Source organism: Nomascus leucogenys, chromosome 6 (genome assembly GCF_006542625.1).
Source record: "Nomascus leucogenys isolate Asia chromosome 6, Asia_NLE_v1, whole genome shotgun sequence".
Classification (NCBI taxonomy): Eukaryota; Metazoa; Chordata; class Mammalia; order Primates; family Hylobatidae; genus Nomascus; species Nomascus leucogenys.
The window spans coordinates 89,060,551-89,073,675 of NC_044386.1; the positions used below are offsets into that span (position 1 = coordinate 89,060,551).

General features: G+C 46.3%; 1 long non-coding RNA gene across 1 annotated transcript in view; it reads left to right on the forward strand.

Annotated features, from left to right (window-relative positions):
- The window catches only part of LOC105739905, a 108,224-nt gene extending 106,774 nt beyond the window's left edge, over positions 1–1,450 (forward strand). Inside the window, exon 4 of the long non-coding RNA XR_001115884.2 lies at positions 1,367–1,450. This is a non-coding gene — a long non-coding RNA (uncharacterized LOC105739905). The remainder of the gene's footprint in view (positions 1–1,366) is intronic.
- Positions 1,451–13,125: the final 11,675 nt, after the last annotated feature.

The following is a 13,125-nucleotide window of genomic DNA, read 5'->3' on the forward strand; positions in this document are numbered from 1 at the left end:
GGGTCAGGGTGTATGGTGTGGTGGGTAGAGAAAGGTGCTGCACCATACCTGGGCATAAGGTAGGCAGGAGAATATGGGCTGGATTTTAGCCCCCAACTATCCTTTTCACCAGGTGTATTTGTACAGGGTACAACCGAGTGCAGTCGTATGTAATGGCCCTGCATCTGTCCAGCTATAAGCATTATAGTGCATTTGGTTACATGTGGGCATCACACACACACACAGACACACACACACACACACACACACACACACACCATGAAAGCACATTCTTTTCTTCTTTGGGAGCAAGGGTTTGGGATGGTATATCAATCAGGAGGCCTCTGTGATCCCTGCTGTATCAACTCACTGGGTATGGGCCCCTTCTCAACATCAGGACCCAGGGTCTGACTTGTACAAATGTGCATCTATAGACAGAGCATTGACAACATTCACATAATTTTCTCAGTACATCTAGGATGAGAAGCTGTTTCTGAGGGGGCTGTGGTGAACAAAGATGGGGAGTTAGGCCTTTTTAGACAGTAGGCGTTCAAGAAGCTTGAAAGGCTATTTCAGAATGCTTCATAACAGAGTTTTCAAATTGGTTGGGAGTCTAGAAATGACCTGGTAATAATGATTATGGTGATAAGAATAGTTGTCTTACACTAAGTTCTCTGGATCCAGACTGAGACAGAGGTGGTGTGAGAAGCTGGTGGGTGTTAGTGGGAAATCATCTGTGAGGAGGTGAGGAGGCAGACAGGGCAGAGGAAGAAGCTGAGAGACATACAGCTGCACCAGAGGCCCTGGCTGATCCGGGGACCTCTGGAACAAGGATGGCCCTTTAGGGTAGTCTCCAATTTAGGTAAGAAGCCTGGGCTGTGTGTCTACACATCAGCCTTTTATTGGCCATGGTCCCCCTTGGGAGGAGGCATGCCCTCAGAAGGAGAGCAGGTTTCTAATGAGTAATAACTGTGACCTTCCCATCAGCTGGAGGATTGGGGTCTTGGCTCTGAAGAGGAGATCTGGGCAGCATACCAACCACTGCATCCACTACAATGGCGCTGAGGGTGTCAATAGCTACCACCAGGCCGTCACCTACACCAAGCTAGATGTTTTGCCCGTAAACCTGGTCCTCTCCAAGCCTCCCCCATGTGAGTGAGTGGTATTAACCTCCAACCCCACTTCTCAAGACAAAATCACCAGAGTCCTCCTTGATTCTCCCCTTTTCTCCTCTCACAATCTGTCAGTAGGAATTATTGGTTCTAGCTCCAAAAATATGTTCTGAATCTGTCCACTCCTTTCCATTTCCATCCCTCTGGCCCAAGCCATCAAGTCCTCCATGACCAACTGTAACAGTTTCCTAACACACCTCTTTCTTTCCACCCAGGTTGCCCTGACAGCCACTCTCCATACTGCTGCCAGAAGGACCTTGAAATATCACTCTTTTTAATTAAAAAGCAAAACTCTTCAATTGTTTTTGTTGCATTTAAAGTTCAAACTTCTTACCACGGAGTGAAAGGCCCCACACAATTGGCCCTGTCTTTTTCTCTAACTTCCATTTTTCTCTGGTCTACCATGTTCTAGCTGCATGGGCCCTCTCTTGATTCCTTGTACATGTCAAGCTTACTCTTGCTCCAGAGCCTGTGTGGTAGTTGTTCCCTCTGCCTGGAATGGCCTTCCCTAGAACCTGCCTTGGCTGGTTCTTCTTGCTATTCAAACCTCATCTCCCACATCACCTGCTGTGTTGGGCCTCCCTGGACCACTCTAATTAAATTTGTACTGGAGACATCAGTACACCTGGCTTCAGGGGCCAGGCCTTCCTCTTGCAGCCTAGAGGCTCTTTGCAGATTACTCAAATCTCCCTTTGCACAACTCAACCTGGCAGTGGGGTCTTACTTTCAATTTTCATGATCTCAGGGATGTCTAGACACCTCATTGGCCTGGCTACAGTACATCCTAACCGGGCATTGAGTTGGAGGAACTCAGGAGGGTATAATCTGGCCTAGCTCCTCCAAGTTAGTCAGTTACCAAGTAGAGAAGAGAAGCCCTTTATCATTGAATTTTTAATTGTGCTGGAACCTGCCTAACCCTTTGGTAGAACAATAAAGGGAAATTTGGTTACTTGGTCTAGAGGCCTGGGGCAAGTAGCAACAGAGATGAGGTTAGAAAGATTTTTAACATGTGGGCTTTCTTTAGTCATTAAAAGAGAAAAACTAGCTCTTACAATGTTTGAAGGAAACCGTCATGCAATTTGCAAGTAGTTATTGGATTCTGTCTGCGACCAAGACATCGAAGGACTTGGGCTGAGCTTTGGAGCTACTGGAGTATGAAGAGGCCCCTTTTGTCATGGAGCTGACTTCTAGGAAGGGAGACAGGGCAGAGGCAAAGGGCGCAGGGACTACATCATGGAGCACCATGCTGCATCAGGCACTGTGTCTGGGTTTCCATACATGCAGAGCAATTAACACACAGCAGGCTGTGTGTACCTGGACCCAAGGGGCTGGCCAGGCAGAGAGGGCTGGGACTGCCCAGGAAGGGGAGCAGGTGATCTCTGAGGAGCAGAGGGGATGAGAAAAGGCTTCCTGTAGGAGATGGACTTGGAATGGCTCCAGGTGCACCGTGGACTCTGAACACACCCCACTGAAGTAATGGGCCATGAAATTCATTCCTCCAGCACTATTCTGCTTCTGTCACTTCTCCTTTCCCCATCATTTCCTTCCCCGGCTGGAGAGCACTCAGGAATGCCTTGCTGTGCCCAGTCAGGCCTCCGGAGTCCACTCTACCTGGCTGATGTATTATTATCACCAGCAAACACACACCAGAGGCGGTATCTTGGCTGGGAAGCACATTGGCACCTTGGAAGCCCTTCTTGGAAAAAGTAAATGATTGGCATTTGAGCCTCCTCATTGATTCCTTTGGATGAGGCAGAAACCACTGCCCAGAAGGATGAAGGGGTGAAGTGGAAAAACATAGGCTGGCTTCAAAGTGGAGCACAGGAGGCTAGGAATAGTTCTGCTTTGTGAACAAAGTCGTGCAAAAGGCAGAGAGAGAGACAAAGATAGAGAGAGCGCAGGAGAGTGAGGAGGGAGGGAGTCAGCTTTGGCTAATTGGAATTTTGGATTGCCTTGAAAATCACCATGCAGCAGTATCCAGTTCTGCCTTTGATGGTGGAAAGAAACCAGCTGCTTTTATTCCTCTTCAGGTCTTGTTTTCCCCCCAGCAGTGAAGCAAATTAAGCAAAGAAACAGTGAAAGTTGTGATTGGTATAATATCTCAGGCCAAGGTCAGGCTAATTGTTGGTGGGAGGGGCGGTAGAGACAAGGCATACACTCTAGTTGTTGATATTTCTCACTCCTGCTCCATTCTGCTCCCCATAATGTCACTTTGGCATTTCCAAACACGACCACCTTGGGGGGCTTTCTTTACAAACTAAGGCCCCTTGTTCTAACCACCAGCATTCCTATACCATGCCATGCATTCCGGCAGGTAAGATATGGTCCCTTTGCCCAAGTCGGGCTAAAAGAGTGGCAAACCTTGAAACACACCCAAGGTATCCCATAATGCTGTTCTTAATTTGCAACATTAGCAGGGTAGGTATTTGCTAGTGAGCGTAGCCTCATTTTTTCCTGCTGCCTCGTTTTTATCATCACCTCAGTTGTAAAAATTAATATCATGGAGGCTTCCTTGAAAGATATGAAATGCATTCTTGTCCCTAGAAAATCTCAAATGTACCTTTGCATCAAATTTAAGCACCCATCTGGGAAGCTTGCCTGTGCTGTTTTGGGCCCTGGTAGAGCTCTTTTGAATGAGTGGCATGCTGGCAGTATGCCAGCTACCTGAGAGGAGGAACCGGGAGTGCTTGACCCCGTGATGGGTAGAAGATGGAAAAATTGTCATTTCAAAACAGCAAGTGGTTCCTCTCTTGACAGAGGTGGAGATTTTCACCTTTAGGGCAGACATTTCCTTTGTGTGGTTGAAATTATCAGAATGGACCCTTGGGGATAACTGGGCAGTAGTCTGAATGCTGATTTTTTAGATGGGAATATGGGAGATTAATTTGTTGCGTGTGGTTATGGTTATGCCAGAGCAAGGTCTCTCCTTTTTGTCTCCTTCTCTCCCTTCCTTCCTTGTTTTTGATTGTGCTCTGCTCACCTCCTCCTGGTCCACACACCTTAGTAAGGCAGTGTGGTCATTGAATGCTGCTGTCCAGAAAGTGATTCTCTCCCCTCGGCTGCTTCCTGAGTAATGATCAAGGTAAAAGCGATGAAGTGGAAGGGGCGGGTAATCAGACCTATTTTGAAAACTCAAGATTCTGTCCTGACCATTCCTAGGCTTGACACATCTTCCTTTCCCTTAAAAGCAACCCCAGGCTAGTCCAAAGAAGGCCTGGAGGAGTTAAATGTAATTCTGGTTTGGCCACCTGGATTCTCTTGTTGGATTGACCTGACCTTAGGTCATTAGGATAGTGACCACTTGTCTTAGTACACAGCTCATTCAGCCCCCTATTATGGCCCACATCAACAAAAGTGGGGGATATAATGGATCTCTCATGTTTTATGAAAATGCTTTTGTCACTCTTGCAATTGAAACTTCTGGATTAAAGATGTATGTATAAGTAGGAGATTATTGGGAAAAAGGTGATGTTATATTTATTGGAAGGGCAGTCAAGGAAGGGCATTGACCGTGGCACCCACAGAGGGAATACCTTAGCCTGTACTTGTACTTAGAGGTACAGGGAAGGGAGGGACACTGATGAAATTTGTCTTTCAGAACCGCTCCTGGAGTCTTCCTCCCAAGAGCGAGGCACTGGTGCTGCTCTCTCAAACTGTTCAAGTGCCTTCATGTAACTGCCTGCTGGCTCTGCTGGCCCCTCCCACTGGCTCCAACCATGGCTTGGTCCCCACTCCCCTTAACCCCAGCTCCTGCACTTCCCATGCAAAGCACCTACCAGCACCTCTGGATAACTTTCCCAACCACATTCTCATATTATTTGCTCAATCATTCCATGGGGCAAGAGAATGTCACCCGACTAGGAGTGTAGACAGACAGGACAAGTGGGACAGACAGCCCTCAGGCAGAATCTTTGAAAACAGGGACTCCATTATTGGCACTGAAAACCCTAAGTCTTACCATCCACGGAGAGGCCATATTGGAGGCAATCAACCTGTGCCCCTGGCTGATGTAGTCCCATTTGGGGATCCCCAACAACTGTGAACGATACTTCCTTTCTAGGGGCACCATATGCATCCTAGGGACTGTAATTGTGAATTGTGTGGAAGCCAGATGTTAAATTGTCTCCCTACTGTAAACATAGTGACCTTCCCAGACAGATAACCGAGTCATTATTTGTAGGTACCTTATGAACTGTTTTCCCTATAATGGGACCCCTCCAATTAGAAAAGGAGGCATGAAATTTGACCCTGACTTCAGCTGACCCCACCTTGACCTGGGCCCTGGAAAGCATTCATGTCAGCCTCCTCTCACTGACCAGGGTTGTGATCGACGACAATAGAATTACCCTACACTTTTCCTTGTAGGCCGAGATGGAGTCTCTGCAATTCCAAATACATCCTGCTCTACCTGAATCACTGCCTTGAGCTGGGTGGAAAGGTCAGTAGAGAAATGTGTCCACCTGGCTTTCTAAGGTAGACCCAGGTTGTTGATGGCATCCATTCACTTGGCTGGATGCAGGACCCTGGAGAGGTCATGGCTGAGGCCAGTGCTGTGGGTTAGTCTTGTCTCACTGCGTGGATCCTGTTGGTAGTAACCTTAATTAAATGCTATAGGAGACTAACTAAATCGATTTTGTCCCACCTTCTGTTGGTCAAATTAATCAGAGTGGCTGATAGAGTGATGCACTCAAGGGAGGATTTGCCAGAAGCTAAGGCTGTAAAAACCAGGGCTAGAGTTGGTTTGAGACAGTTCTCCATGGGTCTTTCAAGTTTCTGCATGGTTTGTGAGTAGAGGTACTGACTGCCTTTGTTCCAGATGATCTTTCCAAGAATGTTGTACTACAAGTATGAGAGATAATGTCTCTCTCTGAAACCAAGAGCAGGCAGGCTTAGTGTTCCTTAGGAAAGACTCATCTTCCCTTCACTTGGGGTTTCTCTCCTGTAGCGCAGGTGTGTGCAGGAGCCTTGTGGCCCTTCCTGTGCTGCCTTGTAAGATTTGGAGCTTAGGGAGTCAATGCAAAGAAGCACTGCTTCTGGATCCTGCTACTTCTGTGAGTTATGAAATCTTTGATCTCTGACCCAGGAGTCTTGTGTCTTCTGCTAGCCTCCAAGTAAAGTCATCTCAGAAACCTCACAGTTCTTGATCACCATGTCTGGCCAGAACCATGCTTGACTGTGGCATGTCTGTGAACATCATCCATTGTGTGTGCATCATAGGAAGATAAAAGTCAGCCGCTCTTGACATCACCAAACCATACTGGATGATAGGTGTGGGGGTCACCATCCACCACTTTCCACTGTCCAATGCAGGCGATCAGTTCTACATAAAGATCCAGGAGGCTGGCTGGAGAGGGCTGGAGGGGCCTCAGGAGTCAGACCATGTGGGTTTCTATTCATGGTCCTCCGTACCCTACAGCCTCTGTTTTCCCATCTTTCAAGCAGGGATAACAACAGCACCTACTTTGGAGGGGTTTGTGGGGATTCAATAGTATGGCTCCGCATCAGGAAAGCCCTGATGAAGGTAGCACCTGTTATTTGTGTTTACCATTATTATTATCATCCATATCATTATTCTGCCCACCTGGACTTATTCTTTGTAAGGCTTGCCTTTCCCTCTGAACAGCCTGTATATAATCTAAGTCTATCTTTTCTGCACCAAAATTGGCCAATTTATGTGGCACCCCTCACCACCATCACTGGATGTGCCTCTAATCTAATTAGACTAATTTCAATTTCCTGGATTTAATTACTTTTAATTTAATTAATTTAGAATGCAGTATACTAGGTGATTAATTAGGAGACGTTACTGAGGGATTCGGAAGGTGAATTGCAGTATGTAAGTGTTTAAATATTATTATGGCCATAGCCACCAGTTGTCACTTTACACAGGAGGCGGCTGAGGCCCTGGGAGGGGCAGAGCTTGGAGAACTAGGATGGGACAGGGACTCAAACAGAAGTCTCCTGGCAGCAAGCACAGAGCTCTTTCCTTTCACTGCTTTTGGCAACTCCCAGGAGAGGTAAAGAAGAGGTAGCCAATTCCAATGACCAGCAAGTTAGAACTAAGTCATGAATTGTGGGAGGTGAGAACACACTTGGTCTTTTAATAGAGCGATATTTTACTGGGTTTTTCATGTACATAGTAAATAACCATAGGTCTCCCTCTGAGCTATCACACACTTCTGTTATTTTTCTTTTTTGCTACACACATCTACTGAGTACCTGGAATAATGAATAGTTATCACCATCATCATCATCTTAACAAATATGTGTGTGGTGCTACATGCCAGATATTGTTCTGAGTGCTTTTATATTGATTAGCTCATTTAATTGTCATCGGAGTTAAGTACTGTAAGTGAAGTACTATTGCTTCCATTGTCTAGAGGAGGGGTCTGAGGCACAGAATTAGCTCTGCCAGGAACATCTATTATTTGTGTTGTACAAAGGGACAAGTCCTAGTGAATTTCAGGCTTGTGCCAGGCAGGTAGAGGAGACAGTCTAGGGCTGGGCCCTTTAGGTCACACAGGTTTACCTACTCCACCTCTGAGAGGTAATAATAACACCAGCAAACACTTGCAGAGCCCTGACTGTGTGCCAGGTCTGCTTCTAAATCGTGTTGTGTATTGACTCTGGACACACCTGCCTTACCCACTACTCCCTGAGGGTAGATTGAGCTATGGCTTTCCTCATATCTCTGTTTATCAATCAGGACTTGAGACTACAGTTCTGATGGACCCTTGGAGGCAGAGCTGGGCCAGACCCTCTCTCCTGAGCTAATCCTGCAGCATGAGCTAGATCCTTCACTCTGAAATCCAGCTCCAATTCCAAGGTTACTCATTTACCAAATGAGCCCATTGGGCATTTTCAGGGCTTTGACCCCTGTTCTCTTGGAATGTTGGGCTAGGATTCAGGTAGGAAGCCTGTGCGGTGTAGGACTTCATTCTGATGCATGAGCAATGCCTGCTAGGCCGGGACCCTCTTGCAAGGAGAAGTAAAGACACAAGAGCTGGCTTCAATATATTCCCTGTGCGGGGACTAGGACCACAGGGAGACTTTCCTCTTTATAAGTGAATTTTCTAATAGTGTGAGCTGTCTTAGCTGCAATGGGCTTGTCGACAGGCCATCGCTGGGGGTATCCAAACAGAAAGTGATCGACAACAATTTGCTCACTTGGTCTTCTCTTCCTGGAAGGCTCATCTCTATCCCTTTTGTCAGTTAATCCTATTCAACTTTTAAGACTCAGTCCAGGTGTCACTTCTTCTGGAAAGGCTTCCCTGTAAATCCCAACCCAGCCCCAGACTGGGCCAGATGTCTTTTGTGTTCCCATAATGTCTCAGGCATATCTTTATCATTACACCCACTATATATTGCAATAAACTGCTTATGAGTTTGTCTCCTCTAGGTTCTGTCTATGTCACCACCCTCTTCAATAACCAGGTGAGGCAGACATGATTTCCATTTGGAGGATGGAAAACTGAGGCTCAGGACCTTGCCCTTGCAGCCAAGAGGAGACAAAGATGGCTAGGTCTGGTTCCCAAGCCTAAAGACCATGATCTGTCCAGTGTGGAACACTGCAGGCCCCCAAATTCTGTCATTTGTAAAGTCATGGGCTTGTGTAAGTCCCGAGCAATCAAAGCAGCAGAAGCAATGCCCCCAAGGGGTGCACGAGGGCCATGTTTGGAGCCCTGCCATCTTGCCAATCCTTGGCATACTCTGTACATAGCCAGATAACTACACAAGTTCACCTCATCTGCACACACTCACTCTCTGAACACTTCTAAGGTCACCCAGAAGTCAGGGAAAAATGAGAGCCAGGATAGTCAAAGCCTTTGCCTCTCCTGAAGCTATGGGGCTTGTTGCCAGAGCCAAAGCCCCTCTTAGCACCCTTATTCCTTCATTTAACAAACATGAGGAGAGCCCGGCCCTGTGCTTTTAAGGGTGGATTCCATTACTATTAAGACTTCTGCGGCCCCTGAAAGATTAACTCAACAGTCACCCCTGTGAAAGCTGATCCGAGTGGAAAATCGAGTTAGAAAATTCCGCCTTCCCTTCCCTCACACCTCAGCAGATTAAGGGGAAGGCCTGATGCTGAGTTATGGGGATTTATGGGAATGTGCAGTTGCTGGCTTTTAAACGCTCACTCTTTGGAATGTTGGCAACCTTGCTTCCTATAAATCATTGCTGGTATTTCTTAGCCTTTCCTTGCCAGCAACGCGGAGGCCTGCAACACCTTTTCCGTGCAGTAGCCTGTGAAAATATTGAAGTCGGGCCCAGAAAAACACCAGCATTGAAAGGAGAAACTTTGATGTTTGCTAGTTCTTTTCAGACAACTCTTGCCAAATCTTAATTTTTCCAGTTTACAAGTAAGGGATTCTGACCATCTGTCTGCTGTCAACCGATGTTTGTTTGGATGAAGATTTTATTTTTTTCTCCCAATCTAGCACTCCTGTTCTTACAAGTAGTTTATTGGACTTCATAAATGTCAGCTTTTTGCAGGCATTTTGTAAGCAGCTTATGATTTAGTATTTAATCAAAATTGAGCAGTCAGCGTCTGTAATCAATCTGAAGCAGGAATAACAATGAGATTTAAGCTTAAAATGCACCAGGACCACAATTTATGTCTCCCAACTATCTCTATAAGAACTAAGTTTGTGCTTGAAGGTCTGGGGTGGGGAGATGATGCAGGAAATAAACACTTATTGAGCACCTGTTGTGTGTCATTTTATGATTGTGTCAGTTATTAATTGCCAAAATAATACTGCACAACAAACCATCCCACATTCGGTGACTTAAAAAAATCAGTCTTTTTAGCTTGTTGATCTGATGAGTCAGGTGGGAGGTCCTCTTGGCCTTGGCAGAGCTCTTTATGTGTTGGGGATGGGTTGGCTACTGGGTGATTTTTGCTGGCCTCGTCTGGGACAACTAGGGCATATTGGCTCCATTCTGTGTGTTTCTCATCTTCCAGCAGGCTAGCTGAGGCATGTTCTCATGGCCATGGCAGAGTGCAAAAGTAAGCAAACCCAGTCTGTAAGCACTTTCCCAAATTTCTGGTTGTGTCACATTTGTTAACATCTCACTGGCCAAAGCAAGTGGCATGGCCGAACTCTGAATCACAGAGGGGGTGTCTCAGTTCATGCAGGCTGCTCTAACAAAATTCCATAACCTAGGTAGCTTATAAACAACAAAAATTTATTTCTCAGAGATTTGGAGATTGGGAAGTCCAAGATCAAGGTGTGCAGATAGATTTGGTGTCTAGTGAGGACCCACTTCCTTGTTCATAGATGTTGTCTTCTCACTGTGTCTTCATGTGGTGAAATGGGCAAGGCAGCTCTCTGGGGCCTTTTTTATGAGGGTAGTAAGCCCATTCATGGGATTACTCATGACCTAATCATCTCCCAAAGGCCCCATCTTCTAATACCATCATGTTGGTGTTTAGGTTTCAGCATATACATTTAGGGAGAAGGCAAACATTCCAACCACAGCAGGGAGAAAGACTCTGTCTCTTTATAGCAGGAGGACTTACAAAGTCACAGGCAAAGTTCATGGGCACAGAGAAGGGTGAAGAATCAGGGCCCTAAAACAATCAGTCTGTCACAGTGATGCTGGAAATCCCTGAAGGAGGTAATTATAACCGCCGTCTCCAGACAGAGAAATTCAGAGATTAAACCATTTGCCCAAGGGTTCTCAACAGTTAGCAAAGAAGTCAGAATTCTTTCTTGGCCTAAATCTTAAACAGTTTACTTTTGTCTCTCTGAATCTACTTTTCTCTAGACATAGGTAAAGCAAGAGTAGTGGGAGGCTCTCAGAAATCATCAATTCGCCACCCTCATTTTAAACATGGCCTCTAGAAGGGGAGTGAATTGCCTAAGGTCTTACAGGGGAATGGAAGGACACAGGAAGGCCCAGCTTTCAGGACAGCACTCTTCCTGTGCCCAGGAAGAGCCATGCATCTCCAATCTGTCACAGCACTGTCTTCTGCAGGAAGCTGCTGAGGACTTTGAACTCCCCCTCTCAGACTTGAATACAGTATCCACTAGGCAGGCTCTGCAGAGTCCTGGCTTGGTCATGGCAGCCTTAAGAGAATGTAGCAAAATTACTCTAAGGGGCTCCCAGATGGAGCAAGGATGGCAAAGGGCTTTGCTAGGTTTACTAGAGAGGCATATTGAATGTTGGCAGCTTTTTATGACATCATGATTAAATTCCTTCCTTGGTTGGTCCTATGAACTGAATTCATATGTTGAAGCCTAAACTCCCAATGTGACTGTATCTGGAGATAAGATCTTTAGGAATTATTTAAATTAAATGAAGTCATAAGGGTGGTCCTAATCCAACAGTTCTGTGCCCTTATAACAGAGAAGAAGGCCGGGATTGGTGGCTCATGCCTGTAATCCCAGCACTTTGGGAGGCCAAGGTGGGTGGATCACCTGAGGTCAGGAGTTCGAGACCAGCCTGGCCAACATGGTGAAACCCTGTCTGTACTAAAAATGCAAAAAATCAGCTGGGCGTGGTGGCACATGCCTGTAATCCCAGCTACTAGGGAGGCTGAAATGGGAGAATTGCTTGAGCCTGGGAGGTGGAGGTTGCGGTGAGCCGAGATCATGCCATTGCACTCCAGTCTGGGCAACAAGACTGAAACTCTGTCTCAAAAACAAAACAAAACAAAAACAACAAACAAACAAAAAAGCAGAGAAGAAAGAGATATTTCTGCCATGTGAGGACATCACAAGAAGGTGACTGTTCGCAAGCCAGGAAGAAAGCCCTCACCAGAACCCAACTGTGCTGACACCCATCATAATCTCAGACTTCTGGCCTCCAGAACTGTGAAAAAATACATGTATGTTGTTTTAGCCACCATCCAGTCTATGGTATTTTGTTGTAGCAGCCTGAGCTGATTATGACAGATGGGGAATCAGATTATCAAAGGGTCATTTATGTATTCACTCAGGCATTCAACTTATATATATTAAGTATATACCATGTGCAAACTCTCCATGCTATAGTGGGGTGGGAGGCTGAGATTTTCCCTGGAGAGTGGAGAAGTGGCCTTTCATGTTGCCCTGATTTGCCCCCAGTTCTCCATGTAAGCTGCCAGCAAAGCCTTCACTATGTAGGTTTTTCCTTCCTGGCTTAATGAGCTAGTGGCTTTGGAGGAGGCTGGGATGGCCACCTGGCTGACTGTCCCTAGGGCAGTTGGCTGGGGGGGGGTGCGGGGGCAGGGCGCTGTATTAGTCCCTTTTTACGCTGCTGATGAAGGCACACCTGAGGCTGGGAAGAAAAGAGGTTTAATTGGACTTACAGTTCCACATGGCTGGTGAGGTCTCATAATCATGGCAGAGGGTGAAAGGCACTTTTACATGGTGGCAGCAAGAGAGAATGAGGATGAAGCAAAAGGAAACCCCTGACAAACCCATTAGATCTCATGAGACTTATTCACTGTCACAAGAATAGCATGGGAAAGACCAGCCCCCATGATTCAATTACCTCCCCGTGGGTGACTCCCACAACGCATGGGAATTCTGGGAGATACAATTCAAGTTGAGATTTGAATGGGACACAGCCAAACCATATCATTCCCCCCTGGCCCTCCAAACCTCATGTCCTCACATTTCAAAACCAATCATGCCCTCCCAACAGTCCCCCAAACTCTTAACTCATTTCAGCATTAACCCAAAGGTCCACAAGTCCCAAGTCTCATCTGAGATAAGGCAAGTCCCTTCCACCTATGAGCCTGTAAAATCAAAAGCAAGCTAGTTACTTCCTAGATACAATGGGGGTACAGCTAGTGGGTAAATATAGCTGTTCCAAATGGGAGAAATTGGCCAAAACAAAGGGGTTACAGGACCCACGCAAGTCCAAAATACAGCAGGGCAGTCAAATTTTAAAGCTCCAAAATGATCTCTTTTGACTCCAGGTCTTACATCCAGGTCACACTGACGCAAGAGATAGGTTCTCATGGTTTTCGGCAGCTCTGCCCTTG